Source organism: Anas platyrhynchos, chromosome 9, assembly GCF_047663525.1.
Source record: "Anas platyrhynchos isolate ZD024472 breed Pekin duck chromosome 9, IASCAAS_PekinDuck_T2T, whole genome shotgun sequence".
Taxonomy (NCBI): Eukaryota; Metazoa; Chordata; class Aves; order Anseriformes; family Anatidae; genus Anas; species Anas platyrhynchos.
This window is the reverse complement of record NC_092595.1, coordinates 17,904,507-17,924,962: the sequence shown is the minus strand read 5'-3', so window position 1 is coordinate 17,924,962 and position 20,456 is coordinate 17,904,507. Positions and strand designations below refer to the sequence as shown.

Here is a 20,456-nt window from a genome sequence, read left to right as displayed (position 1 = left end):
ACAAATACAATTATAGCCTTAGCAAGGAGATAATACCATGCGCTAAAAAAAAATCAGTATTTGAATCAGGATGGAAGCAACAATGCTTTTCTGGTAGCAGAATTATATATTTGGCTTTCTCCCTACAAAGGCAAACAGCATCCCTGTCTTCCTTCCACGTTGCCTGACCCTATTTCCAGCAGCCATACATTTTCTTTTTCCGCCTAAGCTCCAGTAGGAAATCCCTGGTCAGCCAGGCTGGCCTTCTGGCCCGCCTGACTTCCAGTATTTTGGAATTGCCTGATCCTGTGCTTTTAGGAGGCAGTGCTTAAAGACTGACCAGCGCTGATGGACACAAATACCTTCAAAAACAGCTTCCCAGGGGACCTTGCCAACTAGTTCCCTGAGCAGCCTGAAGTCTGCTTTCCCCATATCCAGAGCTGAAGTTTTGGTGGCAGTTTTCCTTCTGTCACCATAAATTCTGAACTCAACCACTTCATGGTCACTACGACGGAGACAGCCGCCAATTGCCACGTCTCCCACAAGACCCTCTCTGTTCTCCAGCAACAAATCAAGGAGAGCACCTTTCCTAGTTGGCTCCCTTAGCACCTGCACCACGAAGTTACCATCAAGGTGCTTTAGAAACCTCCTGGACTTGCTTGTGTTGGCTGTGTGGTGATCCCAGTTGACATCTGGCAAGCTGGAGTCCCCCATAAGGACTGTAACCATCCGTAAAAGCCTGGAACCATCTATTGCAGCACACCAGCCACAGGACTCATCCCACCAGGTTTCGCTTATGCCGATGATGTCGTAGCTGTGGGACTGGGCCAAGGCTTCTAGCTCATCCATTGAATTCCTCATACCATGTGCGTTTGTGTAGAAGCACTTCAAACGCGCCTCCCTGCACGCAGCACCTTGTGGAGCTGACCGAAGGACTTCACTGGCACACAGTCCCTCTGATTGTAGCGTGACATCCCTTAGCTTATCACTGTCGGGCCTGGTTGTATCTCTTTTTCCCCTTCGACTCTAGTTTGAAGCCCTGTCTATCAGCCCTGCTAACTCCTGAGCAAAAATCCCTTTCTCCTTCTGAGAGAGTCACATCCCATCTGCTGCCAGCAGGCCTGGCGCCACGTAGACCTTCCCATGATCAAAGAACCCGAAGTTCTGCTGGTTGCACCAGTCATTAAGCCACATGTTAATGTGACGAGTCTGCTTGTCTGCATCGATCCCTCCTTTCAGAAGGAGGGAAGCAAACACAACCCGTGCCTCTGATCCTTTAAGTAGCCGTCCCAAAGCCCTAAAGTCCATTTTGATCACTCTAAGATATCTCCTTGCTACCTCATCTTTACCAGCCTGAAAGACCAGCAGCGGGTAGCGGTCAGTGGGCCGTACCAGGCGAGTGACTTTCCTAGCAATGTCTCTCACCTGAGCCCCAGGGAGACAACAGACTTCCCTACTTCCCTGTGGGTTGGGCCCAGTCGGCATATCAGGCCCTCTGTCCCTTTCAGAAGGGAGTCCCCTGTGACAATAACCCTTCTGTCTTTCTTGACAGACGATGCAGCAATGTGAGGGATAGGTTGCCTTGCCTTAGGCAGCCTCTCCAACTGGGACGGGCTTTCGTCTGCATCGTTGCTCTGACTGTCGTGTTCTATCCCCTCATACCTGTTATATAGGGGCAGATGGGAATGTGAGGTGGGCAGCCCACCACCCCGAGCAGGAACCTGCCTCCATTCCCTCCCTCTGCCTAGGTCCCCTTTTACTGCCTGGCAGGATGAGGGGACTTTTGTCTTCTGCATGGCAGGAGACACTTGTGCTGTGGCAGGCTCCTGAGTCTGTCTCAGAGCGGACAGAGTGCGCTTCCACCAGCCAATTTCCCTCTCTGACTCCCTGATGCTCAGCCTGCTCACCTCCTCCAAAGCTCCGCTACCTGGCTGAGCAGCTCTTCCACCTGTGCACACCTGCAACAGAAGGTGTTGTTGGCTCCGCCTGCGCCTCATCAGCCTCCTCAGTCTCCCTCACCAGGGCTGCCGGGCCCTGGCAGCTCCCTCGGCTGCCTCAAGTGGCCTCGGTGCTGAAAAAAAGCCCTGCAGAACACGTCTGCCCTAGAGCCGATCGCCTCGGCGAGTAAACTCTATAAAAGAAGCCACATATCTATACTCAGCTGATCCATTCCACATCCCAGGGATGACTGTGGGGGAGGACTGAGAGGCAGCAGAGTTAATGTCACAAAAGAACCGAGACGCTACTGAGCAGTACTGTGTAAAAGGAGAGAGCTCTGTGCAGGCACCTGTGTATCAAAAAAACCTTAGAGAACTGCAGACACGGGATTAAATGAACATGTTCACAGTGAAACCATACCATTATTAATACTGGTTTGATTCAAAGCTTACCACCTGTGTCACTCCAGCAGCGTTTCTGATTGTGTTCTCTGTTCAGAGACTAAGTACAACTGGTGTTTTCTGACTTTCCTTCCCTAGCTGCCCTAGGCACTGAATTCCTCACAGATAGAAGTATTAAGCCCCTCCACTTACCCTCACCCAAGAGAAGATTTTCATTCCATAAAAACCATGCACGGTGGAAAAAAGAGAAGGCTGATTCATCTGCAATGCAGCTAACCCTTAATTGCTTACTTGCACTGTCAAGCGCTTTATGTTCGTGGTGCCAACTTGCCATTTGCTATTTTGTCTAATTATACCACTTCCAAAGGCAAGACTGCTCTTACAAAACACTAAAAGAAGGGTAGGAGGCATTGTATCAGTCTCCCACATATTTTATATTACATATAATTAGCCTCCACATTCAGAGATGTCTGAGGAATTTACATCTGCTTATGGAAAAGCTGAACATGGCCCCAAAACACAACCAGGTTTGTAGGGAAGGCAAATCTTGCTATCTTTGCTTTCTGCCCTCTGTTGGGAGCATCCAAATGAAAATTAGAGAAGGAACAAGATCTATTGGCAGGACTGAGAAGTACATGTATTCAAACTGTCCAACATTATTAAACATATGAATAAAACCATTCAAGACAGAATTAAATTCCCCACAAGGCAGAAAGGCTATTCATAGCTGACCAGGGAAAATGTGCACCATGATTCAAGAATTGTACAGCTTCAAATCGTCTCATTAGAGATGTTTAGATAATGGAGTCCCCTGAGATCTTGTATTCTGCTCAGCCACTGTATGATAGCCAAAGAAAAACTCAGCACACAAAGGATTAAGAGATGCTTTTTCTTCATAAGTACAAGAGAAAAGGGAAAATGCCTGAAGGTGAGAATGGCTTGCCCTTGCCTTTACAGCCTGTGAGCAGTCAGTATGGGTGTCGATATTCAAAACTAAGTCTCATAAAAAGCAGAAAGTATGATTAAGCCACCAAAAGGTTGGAGAGCACCCAGGCTTCAATTACCATCGTACCAGATTTTTAAATGCTGATGAGAGCAAGTGTCAAACATAAAGCACTGCCTGCAGTAACAGCACACTTCAGGGACTGTCTCTATTCATGAGGCTGATCAGTGCCCAACAAACCAACTACAAGAGGGAATTATGACATTTAATGTATTTAAACAAAAAATAGTATCATAAATTCACATGGATCCCAAACTGCACAAGGAAGTCTGTGGAGTCCTGTGAAAACATGATACAAGAGCAGACAGAATAAGAATCCAAGAACAGGATCACTTGGATTAAGTGTAATCCAAATTCTTTCATTTGAGGAACAAGATCTGCCAGATTATTTTTTAACAAATGCTCTTCCAATTCCATTAGCATTTGCATTCAGCTACATCTAGAAAAATATAACCAGATTGAAGTCCACCTTGTTCTGGACAACTCAGGAACTATTTTGACTTGTAACGGGTCAGCAAAGCCAACAAAGCTCATGGCTACTCTGATGAGCACAGGTTTTAGTACAGTATCCTTCCCCCTCTTGTAAAGATGATTTATTTTTCCCCTGGGAAGTGCTGATACAAGTACTCACAGATGAAATGTGGGAAGGGATCCTACGCTCTTCTTTAGCACCTTTGTACAGCTTTCTTTTACAATGTACTATACCCTGCACGGAGGAGTATAAGGAGCATTTTGTTGCTAACAAACTCCAGTTCTTCTGAGCTGCACTACAAGCACCCCAACTAAACTGCTCTTTGTAACCATGACAGCAAAGTCACTTCCTAACTGGGCATGCCATAACAAAGTTCCCCCAAATCTGTAAAGGAGTTTTGATGGCACAATTGTTTTGGTCATGTTTTCATACTCTGACATATATGTCCCTGGTGTCATCCTAATATTGTGAAGAGCTGGGGGAGGCCTCAGCTCAGCCCCTGGAGTGACTTGTCACATGTTATGAAGTAAATAAAAAGCATGAGGAGACCCATGTTCGGAGTACAGAGCCTTCTACCAGCCCTCTAAAAAAGCCTTTACTGGCTTAAATTCAACACATCTACATTTTCTGTTGATTTAACCTTTATTTTATTTTATTTTATTTTTACTCCTTTCATTAGACTGCAGACTCCATCACACCTACTTCTTCCTCTGGTACTGATAAAAAAAACCCTTCCAGGATTCAGTTCCTCTCATGCACATTTCTCTGAATATGAAATAATTATACCCCCACATCTGCCTTTTTAGATTATTATAAAGCAGGATTATGTCATTCTACTCTTTCAGGTACCGGTGATCCCTGGTCCAGGAATGTTCTCCTTCCCTATATGGCCAAGATCCAGTGATCTGCCAGTGTTCAGGGAATCTTTTCTCTCCTGCTAGAAAATTATCTGTTTCTTTTCATTTCTGAGCCTTTAGGAAGAGCTGATGACTTAAACTTTAAACTTCTGATTAATTTTACTTCTTTCAATGTAAGGTAAAAACTTGGAAAAAATAATAAGTCAACAATAAAGGACAGGTTTATCAATTATTTAAACACTATTCACACATGAAAGATTCAAAGAGACATGGTATATCTTTTTTTGCACCCACAGAATAACCCATTATGAAAGATGCAGAACTGTAAATCAAGTCTCTACCAGCTCCATGAATTGATTTAACGTGTGGGGTTTTGTGGTTTGTTTGCATGTTTTTTGAGTCACTTGAAGTTATGGCCAAGTTTTACCAAAAAAAAAAGCTGCCACAGGTTAATAGTAACAGGAGGTTATCAAAGGCTGAATTGTATATTCTGAGCATCTGTTCACATGAGGTTTTATGCTTACACCTCTTATACCCATAGAGAGATGTGTGCGTGCTTTGTTTATATAATGCAGCATATGTATAGGACTGGGACCAAATCTAGGTCAGAAAGGAGCAGCTTACTCAGATGATTGTCAGTTCCATTACATCACATACAGCTCCCAGGGGAACTGCAGAAGCATCCAATATTAAACCTGCAAGTATTGACCAGGGCCGCGATTGCTTACCTGTCATTGGCAGACACACGATGGAACAGCTGCAAGCATCAGAAGTTCCCAGACCAGAACCCTATTTACAGGGGCTCAGGATCTTTCTGAGATTGAATTGTGAGTAAAAGAGGCTGTAAGGCTGACAGAGGAAGTGAACACCAACAAATCATCAGACAAGAGGATATTAAGGCAGGAGTTCTGAAAGAACCAAAGGATGAAATGGCTCAAACTCAGCAGTGATATATAGCTTCTTGATCAAGGTCACCCCAGTGCTGGAAGCAGTAATGTGATACCTGGAGAAACCAAGGGAACTGTAGACCAATAAGCCTGATGACTCTCCAAGGAAAATAAATAGAAGCTACTGTAAAGAAATCAATTTGTGACTTATGAGCAAATGAACCTTTTTTGGGAAAAACATTAAAGATAGCTTCGAAAGGGAAAATGAGATTCAGACCTACTGAAATCCCCTGGGAAAGTCTGTAAGACAAAGGAAGTCAAGTTCTTCTGGTACGGTTGGACTTCCCAAAAGAATCCAACAAGATTCCCCAGCAGCAGCTTTTAAGGAAACTAAGCAGCCATATAATCAGAGCAAGGGTATCACATAGATAAATAATTGACCAAAACACAAAAAGCAGAGTAGGAAATGATTGTTTTTTGTGGGAGGGAGATCACTTAAAAACCCAAAGGATTTATGCTGATATCCAGGTCCTTCCAAATTTTCACAGATGTTCCCTAAGGTAAGTATTCTGTGTGGTAAATAAAGGCTCACTGTGAACAGCTGTGGAAGAGCATGGTGAAGCAGACTGACTGGGCTATAAAATTTACTATTAATAAATTCACTGAGTGCAGGGTACAACCTCCACACTGCTTGAAATCTGCATAAGATGACTTTAAACCCTAACATATGCCACCTGTGGGAAGTCAGGCTCACAGAAAACCCCAGAGTTGGAGCTATCACCTTCCCGTGAATGTCATATTCTAGAAGGATGGGTATTGCCGAATACTTGGAACAGCGGGAAACACTGCTCGGATACCCAGATACCACTGTAAATGGAGGGATCTAAACTGCATGTTGGACAAACAGCAATCTCCAGAGCGGTAGCTGATAATAGATACAGTTCCTTCCTGCCCTTTATCAGCAATTAGGGAACTGAAGAATGACACAGGGAACTGACTTAGCTGACTAGTTCAAGGTCATGCTCATGCAAGTGATGGTGAGCATCAAGAAATTGGTTTTCAAGATATCTGAGTCAGAGCATACCTTCTTCTGCCACTCAAGTGAGTAGAAAACTGCAAGATTAGACTACAGAAAAAAAGCTGTTATTAGCCTATCAGTTACACCAGTTTCCATGTTACCTCTCCAAGGGGCAATTCCCCTCTCCGTTACACAGCTGCTGCTTTCACAGCTTTCACAATTCCGTATAACTGACCAGAATTTGATCCTGAAATATTCTAACCCATCTGTAGTCTCAATTGCAAACACATAGTGAGCACCAACTTTTTGTTTTAATTAGTTTCTTACTTTTTGGAGGTCATTTGTGTATTCTCAACTTGAAATACTCTGCATATAACTACCTCAGAGATTGGTCTGATATGAAATTCTGTGCTATATTAGATGCAAGTCCTGCAATAGATCCACGCAGAGGAGTGTTTTCAGAAATACAAATTTGCTGAGCAGATTCCACCAAATGTGTTTGATACCTTCTTATGAAAAAATGTTCTTTCCCTATCAGCTCTGGAATTGTAGCAATTAAAGCAACAGACGTGCAAGATTTCAGGAACAAAGGTATGTTTGAGTACTTGTATTAAATTGTACCAACCTTATCGCACTAGGGATTGCCTGCGTGTTCATGCAATTACAGGCTCCACTGCAAAGCACGCACATAATGAGACACAAAAATGTCTTTAAAGAATGTCTTTAACTTTGGACTTTCCCAGCTTTTGGTTCTTCTGCTTTGCTGGGACAGACTCCTAACATACTTTTAAAAAGTTCAGAAGCAGCTTTTGCTGTTATTTAGGTGCAAGCTAGGTGTAGGAGGGTTTGCCTGACCTCTAAAACTTGGTATGAGTTAATCAAGAGAAAGCTGATCAACAGACTTTTCAAAGGGAAACTTTACTGCATCAACATTTTCAGTGGGTTCCAACTATGTGATTTACAAGGAGCAGTTTGCTAAGGTAAATTACCCTGAATTGACTGCTTTAAGATGTCCAGCTCTTCCAATTCAGGATAGCAGGATAGTCTATGACTGTCTAGTATCTGTGTCCCTGTTGTGCCACCACTTGCATACCCTTGAGAATCATGCCAGAGAATAAATATAGCTTAGGGGCATTTAAGCATAAATGTTTTTCACAGGACAGAGGTAACAAAGAAGATTATATTACATTTACAGACAAAGTACATTCATTTGGCTGGAGTTATTGAGTTATTAGCTGAGCTGCCAAACAAGCATATACTAAATTCAAATACCAAAAAAAAAAAAAAAAAAAAAAGGCAAAACACTGTAGTTCATGTAAATTTAGTAGGCCTGAAGAAACTGGGAAAAGGGCAACTTAAAAGGATATTAAGAATTAGTTTCTTGGACTTCTGTGAAATATTTACCTTGGTTTCTGAAGCCTTATTTTTTCCTCTTCCTGTGGGGAATTACTCAGAGTTAATGTATCAAATAAAATAAATATATTAACTGAGTTCAACAACAGACCTTAAATTCAGATGTCTATAGCACACAAAAAGGTTTAAACTCCATTAATCTTGGCTCCTACATATTTGGACACGTGGCTCCTCCATATTTTCCTTGCAATCCCCAACAATGTGTGCCCCCCTCAGTCAGCATGCCTAGACGTAGCCCTGCACTTACATTTCCCAGCTTCCTGTGGTCTCTGACTTGCAGAACACTCATTTTATAACCAACACTCCCAGAAGTTCTGTGGTATATTAGAGGTAAATCATGCAATGGAATAGAACAGAGAAGGGAATGGACCTGCTGTACCCAGAGAGAATATTAAAACTAAAATTAATTATATTTAAACCACATTGCTAACCAGAGCTGGTGTAATTAAAATAAGGTTGATTTTACTCATTAAAAAATGGGTTCTTTATTTTCATTGCAGGAAGCTCTCTACTCTGAACATTAATAATGACTTCCAGTTACTAACCTGGCTGGAAACCAATATACAGCCGACCTTCACATGCACTGAATGCACTGAGCAGTTGGCTCATTTTTTTTTTGTCTTTCTTTTTTTTATTTTTTGTTTTTGTTTTCAAACTACACGTTTTGTTTTCAAACTACAGGTTTGAAAACAATTATCATGAGGATCAGGATCACTAAACCAAGTAACTCTTGGATTCTGTGAATGTATTAGAAGTTGTAGCAGTTACACTGGTCATTACCTGCCTGAATGCATTGCTTGGACAATGCTCCTTTGTCAGAAAATACCTAAGAAAAACAGTGAACAGTGCCAAAAGTTCTTTAAGAGTGGGAGTAGTCGAAGAAAACTATGAATTTTCATTTCACATACTTGTGAGACAACCAGATTATTCTATGTTGCTTAGACACACATCTACCTAGGCAACGAGAACAAGCAGGTCTGATCATATAATTTCTGCTGTTCAGGTACCCAGGACAAATGGCAAATTTATTAAAATAAAAGTTAAGTTCAGGCTGACTTTGAAGCATTCAAAAATGAGCACCCAAAAAGATGTTATGCCATAACTTAAGACAAAGTTATAGGTATTTACAGCTTCACTCAGCAGTTACATCTCATCACGAAGGAGCAAGAGGTTCTTTTCCCACACCTGTTTTCAGTATGTCATTTCAACCACTAAACCACTGGTCTCCCTTCTATCAATTTTCATAACAGAAAGGTCCAAGCAAGTCTATTCATTGCTAAGGGCTTCACAAAACATGTCACAAAATCAAGCTTGAGTGCTGTAGCTAACTCTTAAGGGTATGATGACAAGTACTACAGCTATGAAAGCTATGAAATATTACATAAATACTACATAATTACATAAATACTACAGCTATGACATGATCCACTGTTCTCAAAGGCAGTGAAATGTCTGCTTGTCATAACAGCTTGATTTGTGCAAGAGTGAAAGAAAATCAGGTACTGATGCTTATGGATAATTAATTTTTCATACACCTTAGTTGAAGCCTCAAACAAATCGAACAATGTGGACAAATAATTACATTCTAAAATACCGATTGGGACTGCATAATGAGATTAATATGAGTTTCAGTTGTGCTAGTCACTGAAAATCAATGTTTCTTAACTGTATTTCACAAATCCCTTTTCAAAATATCCCACCCCAGGCTTGCTGTAAGACATTGGTCAAAGTGCAAGCACAATAATGCAATCTAAACAGACATCTCTCCTGGTCACATACTCCCTATCACAGAATATCCCGAGTTTTAAGGGATCCACAAGGACCATCGAGTCCAACTCCTGGCACCACGCAGGTCCACCAAAAAAATCAGATCATGTAACTAAGAGCATAGTCTAAACACTTCTTAAACACTGACAGACTTGGTGCCATGACTATGTCCCTGGGGAGCCTGTTCCAGTGTGCAACAACACTGTCAGTGAAGAACCTCTTCACAGAAACCCAGAATCACCTAGATTGGAAGAGACCTCCAAGATCACCTAGTCCAACCTCTGACCTAACATTAACAAGTCCTCCACTAAACCATATCCCTAAACTCTACATCTAAACGTCTTTTAAAGACCTCCAGGGATGGTGACTCCACCACTTCCCTGGGCAGCCTGTTCCAATGCCTCACAACCCTCTCACTAAAGTTCTTCCTAATATCCAACCTAAAACTCCCCTGGCACAACTTTAGCCTGTTCCCCCTCATCCTGTCACCAGGCACGTGGGAGAACAGGCCAACCCCCACCTCACTACAGCCTCCTTTAAGGTCCCTGTGTGGTAACGCTGCTCCTGAGCCTCCTCTTCTCCAGGCTGAACAAGCCCAGCTCCCTCAGCCGCTCCTCGTAGGACTTGCTCTCCAGGCCCCTCACCAGCTTCGTCGCCCTTCTCTGGACCCGCTCAAGCACCTTGATGTCCTTCTTGTAGCGAGGGGCCCAAAACTGAACACAGTACTCGAGGTGCGGCCTCACCAGAGCCGAGTACAGGGGGACGATCACCTCCCTAGCCCTGCTGGCCACACTGTTTCTGATACAAGCCAGGATGCCGTTGGCCTTCTTGGCCACCTGAGCACACTGCTGGCTCATATTCAGCCGACTGTCCACCATCACTCCCAGGTCCTTCTCTGCCTGGCAGCTCTCCAACCATTCCTCTCCCAGCCTGTAGCTCTGCTTGGGGTTATTGCGCCCCAGGTGCAGGACCCGGCACTTGGCCTTGTTGAACTTCATGCAGTTGACCTCAGCCCATCGGTGCAGCCTATCCAGATCCTCCTGCAGGATCTCCTTCCCTTATATCCAGCCTGAAACTCCCCTGTCACAGCTTGACACCATTCCCTCGGGTCTCGCCACTGGTCACTAAAGAGAGCAGTGCAAGTTCTGAAACTCTTCTTGCCTTACACTGCAGCCAGCAAACCCAGAGTGGCGGCATGGAAGCGAGAGGCACATGGAGGCTGTCTCCCCGCAGCGCAGGCCCAGGCAGCTTGCCTGCAGCAGGCCTGGCCCAGCCCCTTCCTCCTGCCTCATGGCTGCTGCTGCCTCAGAAGGTGCTGCTCAGTCAGTCCTGAACCCAGGAAGTCTGAACGGGATCAAAACTCCTTTGACATATCTGCCTAGGCCCGATGAATGCCATTTCATCTCATTTCCATGAGATTAATATCTTGCTCTGTAAATGACTTTTCAACACAAAAAAAAATAGCTTCTACCAACAACGTGTAGCACTGCAGATAACTAACATGAAAAATGCCATGCAATGCAGGCACTAAATAAAAAAAAAAAATCATTTTTTCCACTCAGATGCTTTCTAATATTGCTTATGTTTTTGGTTTTTTTTTGTGAGTTATGGTTTTCATAATAAATAATTTAAAGATTTAATGTTCACCGGGTCCTTTGTCATGGGCAGCTCTTGAATTGCCAAATGAAAATATTTGGGGTTTTGGTGTTCTGTATAAAGATCATATATTTGTCAACAATTTTATAACTCTAGCACTACCTATCCCATGAATATCATCAGCATCAGATCCTCTTCAAAAGCCTACTATATATTAAAAACCAAACCAAACCAAACAAAAAACCACCAAGCCTGATGATTCTCTTTTTCTCTTTATTACAGCAGCACTATTCGTGCTGCTATCATTAAGGGTCTGTCAGCGCTTTTATTAGAAACCACTACTCCAGGGGTTTATAACTCAGCAGTAAAAATTCACTCCAGAATGAAACTTGTCATGCAAGGGAGCTCTTATTTAAGTCCAAATGTCAGAAAATTATATTTATACATTTTTGAAGTTATTTTAAAGCACTCTCAACTGTTCAAGCAATCAGACTATATCACTGACTGATAACTTGAGCCCTAGCATTGCAAAAAGAGCTTGCTGAGCATGACATTGAGAAATCATTTCCTAAAGTTTGTAGCTACCACACATACAACCACAAGGCCAGACTCTGTACGAGGTCCATTTTTATGTCATGCCTTCATACAGATAGTATATTACCAGCAGAACTTACATCTCTTGCCACCTTCAGTTTATGTCTAATCAGAGCTAAAACAAAGCCTTCATATCATTTGGGTTATACCAAAGATGACCATTCAACACAACTTCTCTGAAATTCTCAGCATCTCTAAGGGAACTCAACATTAAGGTCCTATTGCATTTCAGTGCATGCCCCTGCAGATGCCAAACTTTTTAGATCCTCTGTAACCCCTAGCCTAAGCTATCCAAATAAATATTGTCAGTGTTACAGAACTTGTGACTAGATCTTACCTGACCTTCAATACTTCCATTGTTTCTTTAATTTTAACTAAGTGCAACAAGTAAGAAGATTTATATGTATATACTGGAACAATAGTAAAATCAGTAGTAACTGAGTCACCTGGGACAGCCTGTGGAATGAAAACTTCTGTAACTGGGTGGCCAACCTCTGATCCGCAATGTACATCCAGCCTTCAAGCTGTGTAAATAACAGTTCTGTCAGTGGTATACTCCACAGCTCAGTCTTCTCCCTTGATGTGGCTCTGGTGTACCACATCCTGTGATGAGGAGGGAACACAATGCTGGGCTGAGGTCCAGCACTCAATCTGGAGTACATACAATGCTCTCAGCATCAGCTAAACCCCCAAACCACTTGCACCTCCTCTGCAGCCCCTGCTGCCTAGCAGTCTGCAAGGGATGACGGAGCAAGGAATCACTGCAGGCAAAAGAGACTGCAGCACTGCGAACGTGCAAGTCATTGCCCACAATGCAGTGAGCAGATCTGACTCCCAGGACAAGTCTGGAAACTGCTATACCCTGCTAAAGCTAACACTAACGCTGGTGTGCTTGGAGCTCAGTGAAGTCAGGGTAACAAAGGATGAGGGTACAAGAACAGGAAATACAGCAGGAAAAGAGACAGGGAATGACGGGATTTGTGAGTGTAGAGATACAGAAGCAAAGGCAGTTTTCAGAAAACAAGGAGTAAAAAAAGGTCTCTAAGTAGAAAAGCAGGAAAATCAGGATGGCCCTCTAGCTTTGGAAAATTTAGGGGTAGGTTAAGGGGGAGACTCTACTGCTTTTTAAAATATGCCTGATTTTAAAATATGGCTGATGATATTTGTTTGTACAAATCCTTCAGAAAAGTTTTTTGCTCAAGAACATCAGTTAATACAGTTGCACCACCTGTGACAATTAATTCTCTTTATTGCTCATTGGACTAAAATCTGATCATTTTCAGTGGAAGGAAACTTTTAGCAAATGATCCTGCAATTCCTGATTTGTGTTTGACCAAGATTGTTTCTTATGCGGCTGTAATCTACAGTAACTGTTGTCTGACAAGAGCCTTTTAAGTGAAATTGCTCCTATTACAGTAGTAATAAAATCAGCTTAGAAGATGAAGAGGCTGGCTTTATGGGTTCATCCTTCACACCCCCCACCCCACCTTAGGTGAGATTTCCACTGTTTATCGTACTTTGTAACAGATTAAAATATTCAAAATGATCAGAGGTTTTCATGCCAACAACTACAGAATCAGGCAAAATTGTCTGAAATCAGACAAGAAGGCTGAAGAAGCAGCCTTGAACAAATTGGCTTAGGGATAGAACACAACTCCCCAAACATACAAGATGAGAAAGCTGGAAGCAGCATTTACCTGAGGGAACACTGGTAAGTGAAACATTCATTTTTAAAATCAGACCTAGCAAATAATTCAGGAGAAGCAAGCATTTCAGTGGCTTTTATTTATGTTCTTCCTTCTTTAACACGGACTAAAACATGGCTTGAAGGCCCATACCCTGGAGCACTACCAGCTGAGAACAGACAGGGATCCTGTGATCCAAACTGGCCACTTTCAGGGGAATGGGCTCCAGAGCATCACTGGGATGTCAAGAGTTGTTCCTGGCTGAACTGTGCATTTGTACATTACTAAACATCATTTAAATTATTGACATTCAATTTATTGGTAAATGGGCTGGGCCTCATACCATTGATCGTCGTCACTGTGATACCTCTCTCATTGCCCACCAGTTTAGCAGCTTTTCAGTAGTTTCCACATGCATATTCATAGGAGGCTTAGGAGCATGTTTAAAGCCCTTCCATTTATTCACAGAGCCACTTTTGTGGCCTTCTTGTTCCAGCATTTCCACCAAAAAGAAAAGCATGTATGTGTTTTTCTCACTGCTAAGGCACTTTCATACAGGACCTACTACATGGTGGAATTTGCACCAGAGCATGTAAAATGCCTTCTGGGAGGGCGGGCAGTTTTCCCAAGGCTCTAGAATAGCATAGGCAGAAGACTAAGCTCATTCAGATAAAATAATCTGGAACAAAGCACTGTCCTTGAGCCCAACCAAACCTTCAAAAGAATTAAAAGCTTATCACAAAGAAACTAAGCATATGTTAATAGCAAAATACGTTAATGCTCAAAACCCACTCGCACTGGTTTAGCTGCTGGATTTAACAGGATTGATTTTAGTATGTACTTAAATATTTTAGTGAACTTGGAATTTTACAGATCTTACGTAGCATAAAAAGGTTTTAGAAATGAGGCACACAGTAGCTATCAGCTTCTGAAACTTTTACCTACTGATGTAGAATTTACCAAAATAGGATTCAGAACCCTAAATCCTCTCTGACTTCCACTGAAAATTCAACTCTTAATGAACTCAGCTGTCCAACTCACCACCTCGTCCATGACTTCCATAATCAAGAACCTGGAAAATGAAAATATTCTAGAGATCTTCCTACAGGTCTACAAATCTGTCTGTGGCCAGTATACAAACAAATCTTACAGAAAAGCTCATTATTATAACATTTTGAAACAACTAATTTGCAGCAAACTCTACAGATTAAGAACAAGTCCCTGATAACCATTAAACCCACTGTGTCTTTACTGTAAGAACTAGATTTTCTGAAAATTATCCATACTAAGTGGTTTAAGCCTTTTCAACAGCCCAACTGTCACATATCTAACTATATGGGTAAATATGTGAAGATCTATCATAAAGTAGCTCTGAAACCTTACAACACTGACATGTAATTAACTGTACCTGTCCCGTAAGCAGAACAAAAGCTTCTCAGGTGTCCACTTACGGACAATCTGTTCTGCAGTGAGCTTTCCCACCACACCAATTCAACTCCTCCTTGTAAACAGTAGTGCTGCTGATTTCCTGTTTTGGGTACCTTAAAGCATGCAAGCTCTCACTGCCACAGGTCTCAGAGGGTACTGATATTTCTCTGTAACTCTTGTGCAGGGACTCCCTGGCAGCAGCAACTGCAACAACCTCCCTGACCTGCTGACACTGGAACTGGCCCTACCTGATCAGGTCACTTCGGTCAGACCCTTTGCTTGTGGTTTAGGCTCTTAATTCACTGGTGTTTGTGGCTCTTTCTCAATATAGCAGAGTTTGTTTGTTTTTTGTACTAAACCCATGATAGGAAAAAGTTAGCTAAGTAACTCCACTGATACTTAACTACTCACCCTGTCTTGTTGGCAATGTTCTCCTGGACTTCGTACCCCTTCAGCCCTTCCCTGATCTGGATTTGTGGTTTGGAAGAATGTAAAATGTACATCAGGCTGCCAACAGTGAGCAATTTCAACAGGCGGACAAAACATTCTTGATCTGGAGCAGAGAGAAATCCTCTGGCACTCACCAGTCCTAATTCAGACAAAACTCCCTTTCACATCACTGGGAAGACAGCCAGATGAAAGGCTGAACAGTGAAATCCACTCCCAGCATGGTTAATGTCTCAGGGGAGCTTGTCCATCACTGTTCGTGATTTCCCTGGGCTCTGGATGAGTTCCTCAATGCATTGAAACAACTGCAGTTCTGCACGTCATGCAACAGCTCTTTTCACAGCAAGCCAAATAGGAAAAGCAAGAACAGGCAACATGCCTAAGAGTACCTCACCAAAGTCCACCTGGCTACAGCCCAAGCTCTTTCCACACTCTAGAGTGTGATGAACACGCCTGTGCATGCTGGCTTCTGCTGCGTTAAAGAAATTGGGAGTGATGCCCAATTAGCTGTTGTAAGTCCAGTCAGGGTACTGAACTATCACACTCAGAGATTCACAAATAACACAATACACCCTCACTCTGGTCACGTTCCATGAACTACCTCAGCCACACTTAGAGTTTGGTTGTGCTCAATGAGAACTATCATGGCTAAGTTCAATGCAATCTAGTGCAATTTATTAAAGCATCAGGTACACAGGTTGTTTGGATTGCCAGTGATAAATTCACTGCCTGCAAAGCACATTCAAATACCAAAAGTATGAGTAACACTGCCTGGCTATAAATGTGTTAAAAGGTATAAAGCGACACTATGGAGATTTCTAAGTTTCCTGGGGGGCACTTGGCAGCACCAAGTGGTCACATCTTACCCCATGGCATCCCGGGCAGGGGGCAGGAAGAGAGCCTCAGCCTGTCAACTGATCCCAGAACTCAGAAGGCTTTCTTCGTGATGGCATCTTCCCTAAGCCCATTTCTGTTATTTTCTATCTATTAGGTGGAGCTTGAGTGACTCTAGTCAGGCATATCTTGGTTACGACTGGTAAAAAGTTTTCTCGTCTTTGTTTAAAGGTGTAGGCTCTGAGAAATTCAGAGTGTGTGCTCAGTGAGGGGTGGTCGCACCTCGGGGATGGGTAGCTTTTGGGATGGAGGTGTGTTTTGGTATTATAATGATATTATGAGTTCACCAGAGTACAGCGTTTTGTCAGAAACATGACAGGCCATTGGCTCTGGGTAGCAAATGTGCAGCTTGCTGGTCTCTGTGCACAGGAACAGTCAAGTCCCCATCTTGTCTCAGAGCCTGGCCGCGGTGCCCCCGCTCTGCTCCACACTGCGTGCTGCTCCGCTTCGAGTCAGCACACCAAGTTCCCCCGGTGTGGTCAGCAGCTAAGGTTGGAGGCCCAGGGAACTTCTATGGAATGGAGCTACACTCCACCCTAGAAGCTTCTTCAATCTTGTGTACCTTTTCTTAAAAATGTGAATACAAGCTTAACTTCTAAGTCACCTCAGGCAATTATTCCACAGCTTCTAAGTAGCTACGAGCATCCAGAAAACTCCAATCTCTCTCCTCTGCTTAGAATTTTTTTTCAATTTTTTTAAAATACAGCACCCTAATTCATTTAATATACACGTGTATGTGTACAAGTATGGTTAAAGAAAACCCACATATTTATCACACCTAAAGTACAGAGGCATTCAATAACTTGCAATTCTTCCTCCAAAAATATACAAAACCATCCTTTTCCTTTACTGATCTACAAATCAGATGTTTCAAAAACACCACCAATCAGATTTTGACTACATACTGGTATGATCTAGCCAGCTAATATATATATATATATATATATATATATATATATATATATATATATATTAATATTAGCAAGTAGGCCATCAAGTAGTTTTATTTTTAGACGTTAACACGTGTAAGAGGCTCAGCAGATTCTCATCTATAGGAATTCCTGAAGCTTCCATTCTCCTGCTGTCAATTAGAAACATTTTCTAAGTGCAGAAGGTAATTATAATTATTAGTATTTTTTAATGAAACAGCTAGGTTAGAGATATTTTTGGAGTGGTGCAAAGTACCATAGATCTGTGGTATCATCTCTTGTCACTCAAAATATGTGCAAAATGGGAACATCCATAATGGCAGGTAACTGTGTTAGAAAGGTACAGATTAGTAAAATGAAAAGAGCATAAAAATTACAGTTAAAGAATGCCTGTAGATGTGTGTGCCTGTTCAACCTCAAACTACACAAAGGGCTTTAACTGCGAGCTTAAATGAATCTAGCAGTTACACTGGGCTATTTTCATTCCTAATGACCACCAACAGAGCTAGAGACAACAAGCAAGTTAGCATTACAGGTAATTTCTCACTCGAGATGGCTTGTGTTCCTGCATCAAATTACTCCACATTCAGTTTCGTTTGCAAATTTGATGAATTGATTTACCTCTCCTATGCTTTATCTCACTCCACTACGTAAAACGCTAAAAACAAAGGAATAACAAAATATATAATCTTGATATTTCCTTCCCCTTCCCACCGCCAACAAAGTTCACAATGAGTTGAATGTATGATCAAATCTTCTCCTCAAAGGTAACCCCATGCAATTAGCTGTTAGAGCCTAGAATTGTACAAAGGATTTCCACACATCTCTGGGACATCCGTTATCGAACTGGAATTCACTGCTTGCTTTGCTCTGTGATCCCTGCTACAAGTGTCCTCCTGCTACAACTGCTTCCCTAGCCAATGGAAATATGAACTAGTTTTGAGTTACTGAGAAAAATCATATTGTCTAAGTTAGGAAACTGCATCCTGGTATGTACTAAAACATCAAGTTTCTGAAGATACTCTTACTAAATATTTTCAGTAAAACAAAAGTATCCAAGAGGAAAGTCCAAGAGCATCAGGGAAGACCTGCTATGCTATGTGACTCTACAGAATGTGCTTTGAACTGACAGGAAAAAGAGAGTCTATTAGGCAACTTTGTTATGCTACTAGGTTCTTCTCCATTTCAAAGATATCCCAAGGTGCTTTTGCAAAATCTACACTCATCATCACCATGACACAGGTTAATCAGGACATCTCACTGTGGGAACTTACATGACTTTTTAAAAGTATATTCAACCGCTGATCTCTTCTTTCTTGTCTATGTTCCTCACATGTTCCACCATCACTCATCAGAACATTTCTTCTTGTACACATGGTTAGCAGTTTTCAGAGTTAGCTGCCAAGAAATCTTTAACCATGGAGCACACCTGAAAGATTAATGAAAAATATTACAGTTTTAACCATTTTTCTTCTCCCTCATCCAACCCCAAAGATGCTTGTTTATGAATAAATTTAATTTACTCCACAATGTTCTTATGGGAATACCAGTTGAAAACTGGTAATTTCAGCTAACAACTCAAATTTGGATCAGAACTTTGATTTTATTTCTCACTCTGATGAACCTTCAGAGTCCAACAGATGAGCTGATATAACCAGTCTTCCCTGAAGCTGCCTTGGGGGTGAGATTTGCTGGATTTTCATTACAGGAACCTGCACTCATGGCAGTGCAAGACCCTTGAAATTAGATCTCCATCTGAAAAGCTCCACTAAGTTCCTCTCCACTAAGCAGCTTGGAGTCTGCTATAAAATTCACCAGAGAAATGAGAAGTCCACAGGGGAAGTTTTTATTCACAGCATATCTGGATTGAACCAATTGCATCGTTCTCCAACTAACGGAGTAACAGTCTTAGTAATCACAGAGAAGGCCTTTTACAATGTAAGCAGTAGAATTCTAATAGGGAAGTAGTTAGGACTATTGCCCTTCAGATATTTAGCATTTCAGCATTCTGTCACACTTACCAAGTCATTGTTTAAAGTCATTAATTAATGGAAAAGTCTACCTACCTTTCAAATTCACTTTCACTGCTAAAATCAAGTATGTATTGTAGGGTGAGAGAAGGGCTTTGCACAGGTTTTATGTTTAATTACTCTAAGAGGCAAATCAGAAAACTCTGGGAGATCATTAACTCTTTTTTTTTTTTTTTTTTCTCCACACAGAAATGTTTTGGTGCCCAAATACGAACCTAGGGTCCCCCTGTGATGAAGGACGCATGTGGTCAGTATTCTGACAGTGCTTCTAATGCTACTACAGTAGACAATCTAATACCTGATCTTTCATGGTTCTCCATAGAATACAAAAAAAATAAATAAAAATCATGCAAGACAATGCAGAAATTGAAAAGACTTAAAATATTCAGTATATTCATACCAAAACACATTTCCCCTCTCTCTGCTAATCAACAGTAAAAACAGAGGTGAGCACATCAGCCTGGGCTGGACTACATCAATCATTGCCTTATTAGCATGTAGAAAAAAGGATGAGGTCAAATTCAAAGAACATAAATAACAAAGGAGAAATATTATAAAAAATAAGCAGAAGTACAGCGAGAAGCTCACAAGCCACTAGACACAGAGCTACTTCTTTAGGCCCGTCCCTCAGACTTTCACTGCAAGGGAGCCCCTCTGACTGAGGAAGCGGCTAGTGGAGCCTCCTGAGCTATGTTCAGCTGTGATGAATGTCATTAAATTGAGCTAAGTTCTAGGAAGGGATGTAATAAACATATTTGTGCTTTGCTAAATGTAAAGTACAGTACTTGGTCCATAATTCATGCACTGCAATTCTGACTTATGTGAACATGTAGAAGTCTAATAACCAACCACACGGTATCAATAGCTTCAGACTGATGAAGTCAGGGCCACCAAGCATATACATAGTTTTTGGGAAACCATCCCCATTTCACTACAGGTGTTCCAAGGGCCAAGCTCCCCACCCCGTTACATGAATACTACTGCATTTGACTTCAACAGCTACAGACAATGTAAAATTAATGGCACTGCAAGGTGATTCAGGGAATCACTTGGGCTCCTCTCAGAAAAGCATTTGGTTCTGATACTAATTTCCTTATACCATGGTAAAGCTTTTGAAG

The 20,456-nt window shown here is 42.0% G+C and overlaps 1 protein-coding gene across 1 annotated transcript in view; it reads right to left on the bottom strand.

Annotated features, from left to right (window-relative positions):
• Positions 1-20,456, bottom strand: part of OTOS (otospiralin) — a 439,145-nt gene that overhangs the window by 274,847 nt on the left and 143,842 nt on the right. The window contains exon 4 of the mRNA XM_072042616.1: positions 18,583-18,737. The gene's annotated coding sequence lies outside the window, so the exon portion shown is untranslated. The remainder of the gene's footprint in view (positions 1-18,582; positions 18,738-20,456) is intronic.